We start from the raw sequence: 14,478 nt of genomic DNA, 5'->3' as shown, positions 1-14,478 counted from the left end.
TAAAGCAATAAGCTACAAGAGGCTGTGGTTTACAGTAATTGATAGTGTGAGTACAGTGATTGAGTGACAGAACAGCTAGCTGTTCTAAAATCACTGTAAACCATGGCCCCGCATGGCTCATTGCTTTTATAAAAGTTACTACATATACCTGGCAAGGTTTCATAAATTAAACACACAGCAACAAAAACTACAATAATTTATTGACAACAAATAATCACTTTTCCGCCAAACAATGTAGTTCTTCAGTGACATTTAGCAGAATGGTTGCCAAGCAGCACACAGACACAGTGGAATATTTCAGATTTTATAATAGGTGTCTTTTGCGCAGAACGTTCAGACCCAGAGTAATTCAGGCCTTCAAATTTTATCAAAAATCTTCAACAAATTATCATCTTACTCTCACAGCCTCCACTTTACAAGCATAATTTATACATCAAAATATAGACAAATTTGTCCTCTCCCCTCCAATGTTACTTCCATTGAAATAGGACTCATGGTTTTTGAATGAATTTCCCAAGAGGGCAGAGAGTGCCGTCTAAAAGTCTCATTGTCTCCCATATTATCTAAGCTCTGAAGCTCCTTTAAAAAATGGAAATTAAGGTGATATATAATTCATCACCTTCATTACATATCATACATCAGTATAGCCAGTGAACTCTCGGGTCGCTCAAATTTAAATTTGTTTTTTGATGTGAGTTATAAGTTGGTCGATGTCTAAGTTTGGCTTAAGGGCTGAAATATTTTAACGGATATGAATATCGATGCTTGTTTCACCCCTACCATTGGGGGCACTTTCTCCATAGCAACCTGGGACCATAGTCTCTGGGCAGAAACTGACACACATGTCTGTGATTAGACTCACAGGTCAGTCTCTGAACATTTCTCTCTTAGAGATTAAGGACAAACTCCCAGATTTCATTGTTAAAACTGGGTGGAAACAATTAGACAGTTAAAAAAAACCCTGCATTACAGAACCAATCCAAAGTCTTTAGGGCGGTCCTTCATATTGGGGTGGTGACATACAGTTCACTACTGAGTAGAATGGGGGGAAAGCATAATTTCCGGTGTGTCCTTGACAAAATGTAAGGGACGTAGGTTTGTTGGCAGCTGTTCTCACTGCTATTTAAGCAACTACCTTGCTTTTAGAAATCCCCAAACTTCGGTAGGCAGAGATCTTCGGTTGTCTGGTATCCCAAGATTAGTCTGTGATTGGCAAATTCGATGGTAAATTCTCAGTCTACACACTGCACACACACTGCACACACACTGCACACACACACACACACACACACACACAGTGTCATTTCCAATTTTCAAAATAAAAGCTCGAGATGGTAACTTTATCACAACAGGAAAGTCAGGATGAGCCAGGATTTTCAAAATAAAAGCCCCAAAAGGTAACTGCATCTTAACAGGGAACTCAGGACAAGGCTTGTTTTTCAAAATAAAAGCCCCCAACGGTCACTGTATGTTTACAGGAAATTTGTGATGGACCTAGTTTTTTTTCAAAATAAAAGCCCCATACAGAAATTGTATTGTTAATTGAAACTCAGGATGAAGCGGTTGTTTCAAAATAGAAGCTCTAGAAAGTAACTGTATCTTAATAGGGAGAAAGTGAGATTAAGATTTCTCTGTGTTAGTGTTAGTGTTTGTGTACATGTGTGTGTGACGGACCACATCCAATCCTATTGAGATACGCACCAAGCACAGTGTTCTTGTCAATGTGCACAATGCACTTAATGAATTCTTCCTGAAATGAGGTTTTTCAGAATATCAGGTGCTATCACAAAACCAGGTGCTAGTTTTGGAATGAATGATGAAAAAATGTTTTGCAAAAAACATCAATTTCATGTTGGCAGAAGCATGTGTCCAATTGAAAAATCTGGGTTAAGGGCAGCAGTAAACAAGGTGCCATTACTGCAGTAGCATCTAATTTTTTACCCCCTTTTGCCATGAAATATGACCAGGAGAACCTGTTACATGTTGAAAATATGGTCACTGAAAAAGGCCATTTAACACTTAATGGTCTAATGGTTTTCATATGTCAGTCACACATTTACTGGGCTGTGCTAAATAGTAAATGGACTGCACTTACAAAATACCTTTCTAGTCTTCCGACTACTAAAAGTACTTTTACACTACAAGCCACATTCACACGCTGGAGAAGCCGGGAATTGAACCTCCAATCTCTTGATTAGTGGACGACCAGCTGTGCCTCCTGAGCCATAACTGCCTCTGTCAGCTGCTGTCAGCAGCTAAGACAAAATTCACAAGCCTCTGCAACATGACATGAATTTCATTTTAATTAATCTCCATTAGATCCTCTAGTTTACTTTCAACAGACTGACTGCATAAGACCAGTGTCTGTCTTCAGTGTGCCGTTGATCTCTTGCTTGCAAGGTTACTACTAAGTTTCATATGTTTACAGTTTTTATTAAATCATTTACATCATCTGATAACAATGCAAGAAATCATGGATTGCAAGTTTGTTTTATTATCATAAACTAGCGAGCAATACTACACAGAAGTTTCACATCCAGCCTGTAGAGGTCAGACGGAAATGTAAATGTTTTTCCCAAAGTTGTCATAACCCATTGCAAACTAGTATTATCAGACTGAAAAACAGCCACATTTACATGGGCTAATTTCATGTGTCGGAGGGGCCAACTGTAGACTGCAATCAACTCAAACATCTCTGCCTTCACTATGTGAAAGCATTCATTGTACTTCTGCCACTGCAGTAATGGTGGTGTCTCTAAAGAGCACAACACAAAAATCAGCAGGTGAATTAATTTACTCTTCAGTATATGGCTAGTGGATTCTTCTTCATTGTAGTAGGAAAAGTATAATTTTCATAATAATATCAAAAATATTACATGGCAAGTGGACCAAGGAATCTAAGGAAAACTTAATCTTGTTTCAAAACCTCACAGCTCAGGAGCTATGATGGAAAGTGTGGTGCAATCTTCTCTGGCCACAAATTTTCTGCCAAATTATTAATCTAGCTTTCAAGGTATACCGCTAACTAAACCACACAGACAGGCAAAAAATAACTTCCTCAACAGAGGTAATCATTACAGGCAAAGACACTAAGTGGCAAAAATATATTCAGCTCATTAATTCAATTGAGACAACACTCACAGATTGGTGGAAGCCAGTTGTGGAGGATGCTTGAGAGGTTGTAGGTCTTTGGGGATCAGAGGGAATTCAAGAGATTTCAGTTCATTTTGTCAGAGCCCTGAGATGTGACCATGAAAGACAGAAAAGACTGGAGCAGCTTTGTAAGGACAAGTATCACACTGATAAACCAGCAGTGAAAAGATGCCAGCCTACTAATTATTTGTGCTGCTTCACAATGGTCTAATCAACCACCAGAGTCATAGGTTGTGGGGTAAAAGTGAACAGATTGAATTATGACACACTGTATGATGATTTTAAAAAATGATTATTTTCATTTATATGGTTTTACAGGTCATTATTAATAATTATCCTCATGACCCACAGAGTCCTCAATGATAATTATGGGGTTTATATGACAGAGAAAACATACTGTAGCTGATGATTTCTGCTCACTCCATGAACAAAGGAAATCTCTGTGCACCAGGAAGGCCAAATGGTAATCAGATGTCAGAAAGGTTGTAGACCGAGATGATAAATGTCACGTAGGCTGCACCACTCACACACTTGTGCCTGCATACTACACACAAAGGAAATAAGAAGGTAGTGAGGGATAGCAGGGGATGGGTTGTTAATCCTCCAACGCTGCATTCTTGATGTTCTTTCCTTCCATCCACCTCTCAATAAAAGCCAATAACCATGTCTAAATAAAGACACAATTACGGTTTGTCATTTAATTTCATTAATTAATTTGTCTCTGTACTGACTCCTTGTGGTTAGCTGCCATGTCTTTGTGGATTCTGCTTTTTAGAGCACATAATTATAATTACTAATGTATTTGATTTTAATCCCTACACACAATAATCATTCATTCACCCATTCACTTATTCATGGTGATGAATGCGTCATCTGTACTGATCCCTTTTCCTGGTGGTGTCTCTGTGGATTTTCATCTCTCGACCAAATAATCATCAATGTTTTTAATTTGATCTGTAGACACAATAATCACTCATTCACCCATTCACTATTTCATTCATTCATTCATGGTGATAAATGCATCATCTGTACCGACTCCTTTTCATCGCAGTCACAAGATATCATATCTTTGTGAATTATAATTTCTAGACACAATTATTAAAATAATTTATGGTTTAATTCATTCACTCATTCATTCACTTATTGATTTGTTCATTCATTCATCTGTACCAACTCCAATTCATGGCAGTTGCTAGTTACCTCATCTGAGTGAATACCAATTCCAGATATTACAATATGGTTAATGTTCTTTTCATTCTTTCATCTTGTTACCATATCTGTGTGTATGACCCCCTGGAAAGAATAGTTTATCTTCTAATTTAATTTAACAATTTATTGACTCTTCATTCATTCATTTATTCATTCATTCACTCAGTCACTCACTCATTAATTAATTAATCTTGAAACAGAGGTGTTATCTTAGTGGCCAGTTACCATGTCTATATAAATTAAGATCCACTGACTCTGCAATGGTTTAATATTCTGTTTTATTCATTCATTCATTCATTCATTCATTCATTCATTCATTCAGTTATTCATTTCTTCATTCACTCATCTGTACCAACTCCTTTTCATGGTATTTACTACAGTAGTTACCATTTCTATGTGAATTAGGATTCCAGATATGATGATTTATGTTTTTAATTTATTTTTGAATTCCTTTTCAGGGTAAATTGAGAATCTCTCTTTGATCTGACTTGTATATTTCTAAAATGAGGGGGAAAAACAGATCTACTTACTGTACAATCCCCACCTCTCTCTTTGTGGGGGCTCTACCTGTCTCTACTCATAGTTAAGTGAGTTACATAAGTAAGGTCTGTGTGTTTGTGTGTGTGAAGCAGGGTTACTATCATATCTGTAAAATTTTTGGTACAGGGCCCAGTGCCACCCTTTCCTCTGAAAGCTGCCTTGCAGCAGCGTTGCTGATAGAACACCAGGAAACAGCTGCCTCTTATCGCCCAGAGTCAACAGGTGTCCTTGCGAGAAGGCTTCATGACGTGAATGCTGAACTTCACCTGCTGATCAGGCCAGCTGACCTCAAACTGCGGTCACGCCACCAGGGAAGAAGCCTCTTGCAGCAAGGACTTGTTTATGAATAGCAACGAGGTGTCAGTTGCCCCCGAAGGGGATGTAAAGTATGAACAGGCAAATTACTCATAAAATGGGCCTTAATTACAATTTATGTGATGAAGTTTATTTTGAGCACAAAATGTTGGCTCTGTTTCAGGACACCATGTGGCACCAAAGTGTGTCTCATCTACAAAAGTGACATTAAAGTGCATTTGTCCATGAAATGCTGGTGAAGTGTAGCAAAACACATTTTGTGGCTTGAATGATTCAGCAAGCATCACAGTACTGCAGGTTCAGATTTCTTCATTGTATAATACAAAATGCCCTCTGTGGCATGAACTATGACACTTACTGAGCATCTTGTGACATCAGACATACTGTATATTTTCTGCCAGACAAATCCTTTTTGTGCTCAAGGCAAGGCATTTTTTTGGTACTGCACTTTTCACACAGACCATTCAAAGTGGTTCAGAATAACAGAATAAACAACAAAAAAATAAAAATGCATAACAAGCAAAGGAATGAAATAATATACTGGGGATCTAAAAACAGAATAAAGTTTAATTAAAAGTAAAAAGAGCGAGGACACATCTCAGATCTTCAGGAATTTTTTTGCAGATCCTTGCAGCATGGTAACTGAACGCATCTTCTCCATGTTTGAAATTAATTCTGGGAGCAATCAGCAGACCAGTGCTGACCTCATAGGTCAAGAGGGCTGATAAAGCAGAAGAGATTAAGGGATGTATTTTTGTCCTGCACCAATGAGTCATCATCAACCTTCATTTCACCTCTAAAGACCATTGTGGAGCCAATCTCATTGTGGAGTTAAAAACATCAGATAAACCAAGCGTGTAAGAACTAATGAGTTCAGCAGTGTAATACATAAAATGTAAATAAACAGAAAACTTCTTAGAGGAAAGCAATGAGTACACAGACCACTAAGATCGTGTTCTGTGAAGGCATGAACGAGTAGCATTATTTAGCAGCACTTTAGATGTTATTAGGACTTGAGGTGCAGCTTTCCAAGAGCCTTTTTAAAAACCTGAGAAAAGCCCCCCTCCAACCTACTAAAAGTAAAGACCTGATGTGGCTGTAGTTCTGAATCCATAACTACACCAAGATTTCTGATTTGGGTTTAGTTCTTGGCAACATACCACACACAGGTTTTGCAGTTATATCCTTATTTAACAGCAGGAAAGTGCAGAAATGCTGTATCATATGTTGCAAATAGTTTAACACATCATTAAGCATTTGTTGCTTCATAATGAAATGTATAGACTGGATAATATATGTAATTTAAAGGATTGAGAATAAATGCTGAAAGCCAGACTGTAGTTTGCCTTCAGTTTATTGAGAGCTTGGAACAAGACATAGATTTGATCATCTGTGCTGTTTTTTAATTTTTTTTAATTTTTTATGCACATGCCATAGCTGCTAATTTAATACATACAGTATATATTCCTATTTTGTTGAGAGATTCTCTTACTAACAGCAATAAGTTAGACACACCACCAAAAACATAGGAAACAAACCATTTTACGACAAAACAACATAAATGTAAAGGTGTAAAGGCTAGTGTAGATGCTATATAGTACAAAGCAAATGCATTTTTTGGTCCTGACTGAAATATCTCAACAACTACTGAGAGGACTGGCATGAAATTCTGACATTCAAAAGATGAACTCCTGACTTTTTGTCAAGTGCCACCAGCTGGTTAAAATTTTTTTTATCTAGACAACTGTGAATTACTATGAAATTATAGGTGTAAATATCCATGGTACCCAAAGGATGCATCCAAATGACTTTCAAGATCATTTCATGATTCCCGGAAAACAAACCCTAATGACTTTGGTAATTTGGTTCCTTGAGCACCACCATAAAACTGACATTTTTTTTCTTTTAAAAATATCTTAACAACTGTTAGATGGATTGCTATGACAATGGTAAACACATGTCACCTACAGATGATGAACTATAATCACTTGTCCAATTACTTGCCTTATGACAAAAAAAGTGCTCATTAGTAAGTGTTAGCATGAAGATGAACATCGAAGATGATGAACATGGTAAACATTATACAAGATTCAAGATTCAAGATCCTATTATTGTCATTCAGCAAAACATCAGTGATGCAAAGCAGAACGAAATTATGAGCATGGTACCATAAAAAACACAGATAAGTATATAAAAAGAGAGCTCTATAAATAAATCTCTCTATAAAAAGCTGAAATAAATAATTTATGTAAATGTACATGATTTACATCATTTTTACAACATGTTAGCATCATTATTGTGAGTGTGTTAGGGTTATTATTGACATTAGCATTGTGCTAATGAGTACAGCCTCACAGCTGCTATGGTTGTAGACTTTTAGTCTTGTTTAAACATGGTCTGTTTTAAAATTTCCATTTCCCTGCTGTCTCCCACACATGCATCTTTATTGCTATTTTGCTGTTACTCCTGTGTTTTGCCTGAACAACAGGCAGTTTGGTAAATAATTGAAAGAAAATTACTGATGGTGATGAAGACATATTTGGAGACCTGATGGCATCAGTTGTGTTTTTTCTCTTGCTGGTGGTCACATAATGTTAAAATTATCTACATAATATAATAGTATATATTTTTTCATTGTACAGTTCATACAAAGAATGAAGCCCAGAGTGCTTTACAATAAGGACACGCAAGTAAAACAGAGAATATAAAACTGTTGAGGAAAGAATAGATGCAAAGTCAGAGCAGTTACAGTAGGGAAATAGAGGCACAAAGAAAAAAGGTAGGCTACAGAAGAGCTTCAATAAAAGTACTAATAAAATAATGACACAGAGAGAGGTTTTGAGCAGCGATAATTTGGCATGCTCCCTTCCTTGTCACCCTCTCAAGTAATATGGATATTTGTATTTGAGGAAAGCTTTTTAGAGTTGTGAGGACAGCGAAAAGATGAAGAATAGGTGTTTGGAATACTGCAAAGTGTGAAAGGAAATGCATTTGGTCTCCAGAGTGAACGCAGTGTGTCCTCTCTGGGCAAGAGGTCTGTATGTGTCAGCCCTTTTCTACTGTCACACATGTGTTCACTCTGAGTCTGGATCTTGTGAAGGTTTTTTCAAGTGAGGCTCTGTCACAGAAGACCGCTAACAATTATCTACTGTCTATGCAGAGTGAAAGAAGTTTCAAACTTAGTTGGGGGTCAAATCACATTACTCTGGTAAGTATGTTTGGTTGTTTGGGTTACATTAACTAAGGAGGACACTTCTTGCTGCTCACTGTTTAATGTTGAAAATGTATGCTACATATTAGCGATGCAGTTCTGTTTATTACAAGAATATTATCAATTACCTTTTCCATGACTACAGATCAATTTAGTTTTTTATATTTTTATATCTTTGTGAGGCTGGTGGTGCTTTGAGCTTAATATTAACATCTGCATGCTGATTTAATGTTTAACATGTTCACCATCTAACAAACCATTAACATATTAGCATGCTAACATTTGCTCTTTAGCACTAAATACAAAATGCAGGTGAGACTGGTAGGAATGTAATTAGTTTGACAGGTATTTGGTCATAACACATTGGACAATTAAAACTTAATTACAATTTATCCCGAGGGGAACATAAACGTCTGAACCCAATTTCATGGAAATCCATCTTGGGGTTGTTGAGCCATTTCAACTCATTTCAACTCCAAATATATTAACTTCATAATAGCTCTAAAAGAAAGGTCAGGGGATCACCAAAGAGGAAGGATTAATCTTCTTGGCACCATTAACACTTGTACAAATTCCATGGCAGTCCAATAGCTATTATATATTTTACTAAAAAAACAAAATGTTAACCACATGGTGGGGCAAAAGGAAAGGTCATGCGATCACTAAAATCAGTGTGGGCTTCATCCTCTGAAGACCATGAACATCATGAATGAATTTGGCAATCCATCTAGTATTTGTTGAGATATTTCTGTCTGGACTTAAGAGGTGGACCAACCAACATTGCTTCCAGCTTAAAAATCAAAAAACTTTAATTGGCAGAATCCTCTGTGTAGGGGCTCAACAGGAAGTTTGCCCAAATTTGGCTTTAAATTGCAAAAAGTGCCCTTCTCTTTCTGTTTGGCCCCACCAAGAGCTAAATCTAATTCTCAGGTAATTGTAGTGTTGGGTCAGGTTCAATTATTGTGTCCCCTTAAACAAATTTATATTCCTTGGATGTGGGATCTTTTCTGGAATATTTTTATTTTTGCTGTCTTCAGGTTTGTTCAGAGCCCATCTGAACGCTTGTTGTAAGATTTTAAAACTTTACTTGTAAGCCATGTTTGGAGGTTGACAGCAGAACTACATCGTCTGCAATTTTGTCTTCTTGTCTAAAGGCTTGGGACCCGGTTCATTATATCCTAAATTATGGGAAAGTTAATTTGCTATATTCAATAATGTGGGGCTGAGCCTTGCTTTTCTGTCCAATTGACACTGCATATTCATGATCATTTTTACCACAATACCACTTTTTGTTACTTTGACACATTGAGGCAAAGGCTTTTGGGAGGTAGACAAAGCAGGGGTGTGTTTCACATTTGATTTCATTAACATAAATGTAATTTAAAGTTCACAGCAGTCTGTGGTAAGACAATTTGGCATAAACCCAATCTGAATTTGGTTTAAGGATAGATGGTGTGTGCAGATTGTTAAGTCCTCTGAGACAAAACTATGATTTCAACCTTTATTATTTAATGACTCGACATAAGTTGACTAGGCTGCAGTAGCTTGCCAAGGTTAAAATAATGTCTTTGTTCTCAGGGAAATAACCTATATTGAGAATCAGGTTAAACTGTGTTACCAAACTGTTTTAAAATTCAAATACATTTCCTTTATCTATATTTTAGCATTTTGTTCAATATGTCATCAGAATCAAAAGCCCTTTCTGTCCATTAAGGGCCTTGTTTGTTTGCATTTAGCTCTAGTTTCGTGATGGGAAAATCTAGTGGGCTGTGATTGATTATATCTAGCAATTTTTAAAAGCTCATGTTGTTTGTGGTTCAAACAGTCCTTTGAAGTGAAGAATTCATATCTCTATCTATATCTTGAATCCCTAGCTGCTCTGAAGATGTGAGTGAGAGTGTGTTCTAGTGATTCCTGAGGAGGAGTGTTAGGAGTCCATAATCTAATGCTGTTTACACGTCTTAGATGTTATTATTATAATTCAAATTACCTTCAATACTGTGGACTAACTTGGAGTTCTTTTTTGTGGTAATGTGCTTGATTCTAATTTGTAAGAGAAAATGTGTTTTGAGGGAAAAGCAGTGCTGTCTGTATTACATTTATCAACATAATGCAATATAATGAAGACACGTTGTTGATCAATTTTTCTGCCAAGTAGCAAAGACTGAATAGGTAATTAACTTGTTTTCCTACAATATCTGCTATTGCAATACAGTATCTGCTTGAAGCAACTAAAGCTTTTATAGACACTCACAGTATTCAGTTAAGGTCAGGGAAAGATCATGGTTAAAGTTACCATATGGTTTGTTACACCTAAAGGATACACACAATGTGTTTTGGTGAGGAACACTTCACTCCATAGGGCACCTTTTAAATATAAAAGTGACTTGAAGCAGAGACATGACTGTATTGACAAAAAACAAAACCACAATCTTTTCCTAATTACATTATTACATTACATTTATTGAGTGATATAAATGACAGGACTTGTAAGTAGGTTTGGAGTTATCTGTCTTTTTGACTGTATGATGTTTCTGTGGTCAGGGGCCTGACTGTAAAAGCACTGAAAGAGGCCAGGTCCATACCTGTAATCACGTACACTGGTGTACTGCCTCCTCTGTTGTACTGTAATTACAGTATTTCCTGTTGAGGATTCCTGTTGAGGATAATCTCTCTCAGTAGTGGGGGTACTGTGTTCTCACCTCTAATTTACACCAGTAATTATCATTAAATCCATTATAGCGATACGATGTCAGCGTGCTTGCTCTTCCATCTGAATACTGAGGAGAAGCATGTCCTTTAATCTTCACTTAAGATAAGTTACAAATGTAAGTGTTCTGGCATTACGCTTTCCCAAGAATGTCTGACACTGATCTGAACTGTATCTCTCAGCCTTGTGTCTAATTTTCAGGTGTGCATTGTGCTTTCGGTTTGTATGTCTCTCAGCTCAGGGCTGTGTCCTTGAGGTTTGTATCAAAGATGCTCAATTTCACTTTGTTAATGTTAATAGCCCTCCTCTCCTGTTGCTCTGTTGCTTTTTGTTTATTACTTATGTAGTTTTTTTTTGTGTTCTTCACCTCCCTGTCATCTGCACTAATAACCTACAACCTCAGCACACTTCTGAATATTGCCACTATAACTACATACCTTTTTTTTTTTTTAAGTTACACATGATAGCTCCACTTAACCAAAAGACCCTCCGGGATGCGGATCCTAACAATGGAAACAAGCCTCTGCGGAAAAGCAGGAAGACCAGCGGAACACCAAGGGAAACGTTCTGGGGTCCAAAACAGACTGCGTGTGGGAGCACAACGTCCACCCCTGCCCATTATCCTACTTACAAATGTTCAATTCATGGATAACAAGCTGGATGACATCAGGGCCTGGATCCACTTCCAATGGGACATGTGCTAGGGTGACTGAAGCAGGTGACCTGACGGATGAGGACCGCTCACTATCCTCAGATAGCATATGGAAGCAGGCCATTTCAGGCAATGATGCGGCACTGCTGGCCTTCTTCTGACCTGGACAAAATGAATGCGAGCCTGAAATAGTCCACATGTAAAATAGCAAATATGGCTCAAATATCCCATATCAAATATGGGCCTTTTTTGGTAAAGATGCGGTAAAGATCAGGTATGTGTATTCTGGATGTGGGCCAGCTCTGGTTTATCTGGTTTGTTCTTGGTTGACATACGGCTTGCTTGTGGCCCAGATCCGGGAAACAGGAGCAGACTACCCAAGTGCTATCAATCCATGTGGTATGTGGGCTAGATAAAAGTGCTGAAAGTGTTGGGGGTGGGCCAGGTCTGGGCAACAGCAATTTTGCTATCTGGGTCTGTCTCAGAGCATGACATGACGAGAGCTCTGAGACAAGTGAACAGCAGGAAGCCCATACGCCATCCCAGGGCAGATGCTAAAATCATGGGCTGACCAGCTAGCCCCAATGTTCACCCCTATTTTCAACCGGTCCCTGGCCCATTCTGTCATTCCTACATGCTTAAAAACATCCTCCATTATCCCCAAGAAGACCAACCCAACCTGCTTAAATGACTACTGCCCTGTAGTACTGACCTCTGTGGTGAAGAAACACTTTGAGAGACTCATCAAAGACTTCATCCGCTCATCTCTGCCCGTCTCATTAGACCCCCTTCAGTTCACCTATCACTTCAATAGGAGTACTAATGACACCATCTCCCATGTTCTCCACTCCATTCTCTCTTACATGGACAGCAGAAAGGGGAATGATGAGCACCTGCTGTTCATTGATTACAGTTCAGCGTTCAACACTATAGTTCCCCTCAGATTGGTCACAAAGCTCATGGACCTGGGGCTGAGCTCCTCACTCTAGAGTAAAGATATAATGTTTGAAGGATTTCAGTTTGAAGTTTTCTTTTATTATTAAACAATAGTCATATTGAATGTCTTATATTATGAAGTAAGAGTTGTATTGAATTTATATTTGAATATGTTTCTGAGAGTAATCTAATCACATAAGTGTTGCTTGACTTTATTTCATTTCACTATAGTATTAAACTTAAATTCAGTGTAGATGGTTTGAGATGTGTAGGTGATTTAAGAAAGTTGAATCAATGAAGGTTTGATGTCTAGACATCATGAAGTGTTAACATGAAGGTTACTGTTTCATATGTTAATAGAAAAACAGACTTATTATGAAATGAATGTGTAACGCTTAACTCTTTCTTGAATGGCTTCACAATATAAGATAAAAGGTGATATGAAATGTTCAGACCTAGCGACTCTGAAGTGTGAATTTGCGTTTAAAACTAAAACTTAATTCCCTCGTGTTTTTTGCCATCTCAAGTCGAGGTCAAACCGCTCCTTAAAAGTCTAGAACAAAGGAATTGAATGTTCATCAACAACTCAGCACGAAAACCTTTAAAACACATCCAAAACTCTGCCTGCTTTGATCAAAATTATAAAAAAAGGAAAGCTTAACTGAAGTCAGATGAGCTGGCCTCCAGAACTAAAGAAAAATTCTTAATACGTCTGTTTCATTTGTTGTTCCACCAAGTATATGCGTATTTTATCTTTTAACAAGTTTAGTTTGTTTTTTTGTTTTTATTTGTATTGTATTTCCACGTACAGTATTTTATTTTTGAAGTGAACACCCCTGAAGATTTGATTGTAAACTTATTAAACTTTATTAAACTTTATTCAGCATTAAACTCAGGTTACTACAAGCCAACCAAAGCCTGAATCCAAACTTAAATGCCTGAAGAAGAAAATTACGCTTTAACTGGATCCCTGTCTGCTTTCTGGGAGCAGTACAGCAAATGAGAGTTAAGCCGACTCAAAGACTCATTCCCGAGCAGCCTGAAACTACATGACTCCTTTCCACCGGTGTTCAACACCCCCGCACCTCTGAAGACTCATCTGTAACATGGACCACATGGTTCTACCAAGCTGTAACTTGCAGCCAACTACCAAAACAATGCTGGACCTGACGTCCCTACAACAACAAAACTCGTCAACAGTAAGGCATAACATGGCTTTGTGATCAAGGGTTGATCTCAAATAACATTAAAATTTAAAAAAATAATTTCTTTAGAGAAGTTGAACTAGTTTTCTCTTAGCATTGCATTCCCTCGCTGCAATACGTCAGCATTGAGTCACACACTTTGTTATGAGACTGATTCATTGATTGATTGACCACAATGAGAATTAAATTCAAACTTTAATGTTTCCTCTGGACATTAAAGGTTACTTCAAGGAGGTGGTGCCCAGCTGAGGTTATGTTTTATATCAATGAAGTGTTATGTCACAAGTCTACACACATCACCACCCTGATGAAGAAAGCAAGGCAGCACTTGTATCACCTCAAGCAGCTGAGGAAATTCAAGATCTTCTTCTTCTTCTACACTGCCACAGTAGGGTCGGTGCTCTCTGGAAACATCACTGCCAGGTATGGAAATTGCAGCTCTCAGGATAGCAAAGCCCATCACAGATGTGATTGTAAAAAGACAATTACATCTGATTGACAAGAGCCGTGACACTGTTTACATAAAAGTTGGTAAACTCTTCAAGTA

Source organism: Thunnus albacares, chromosome 20 (assembly GCF_914725855.1).
Source record: "Thunnus albacares chromosome 20, fThuAlb1.1, whole genome shotgun sequence".
NCBI lineage: Eukaryota > Metazoa > Chordata > Actinopteri > Scombriformes > Scombridae > Thunnus > Thunnus albacares.
The sequence above is the reverse complement of the archived record's forward strand: the minus strand, read 5'-3'. Positions refer to the sequence as shown.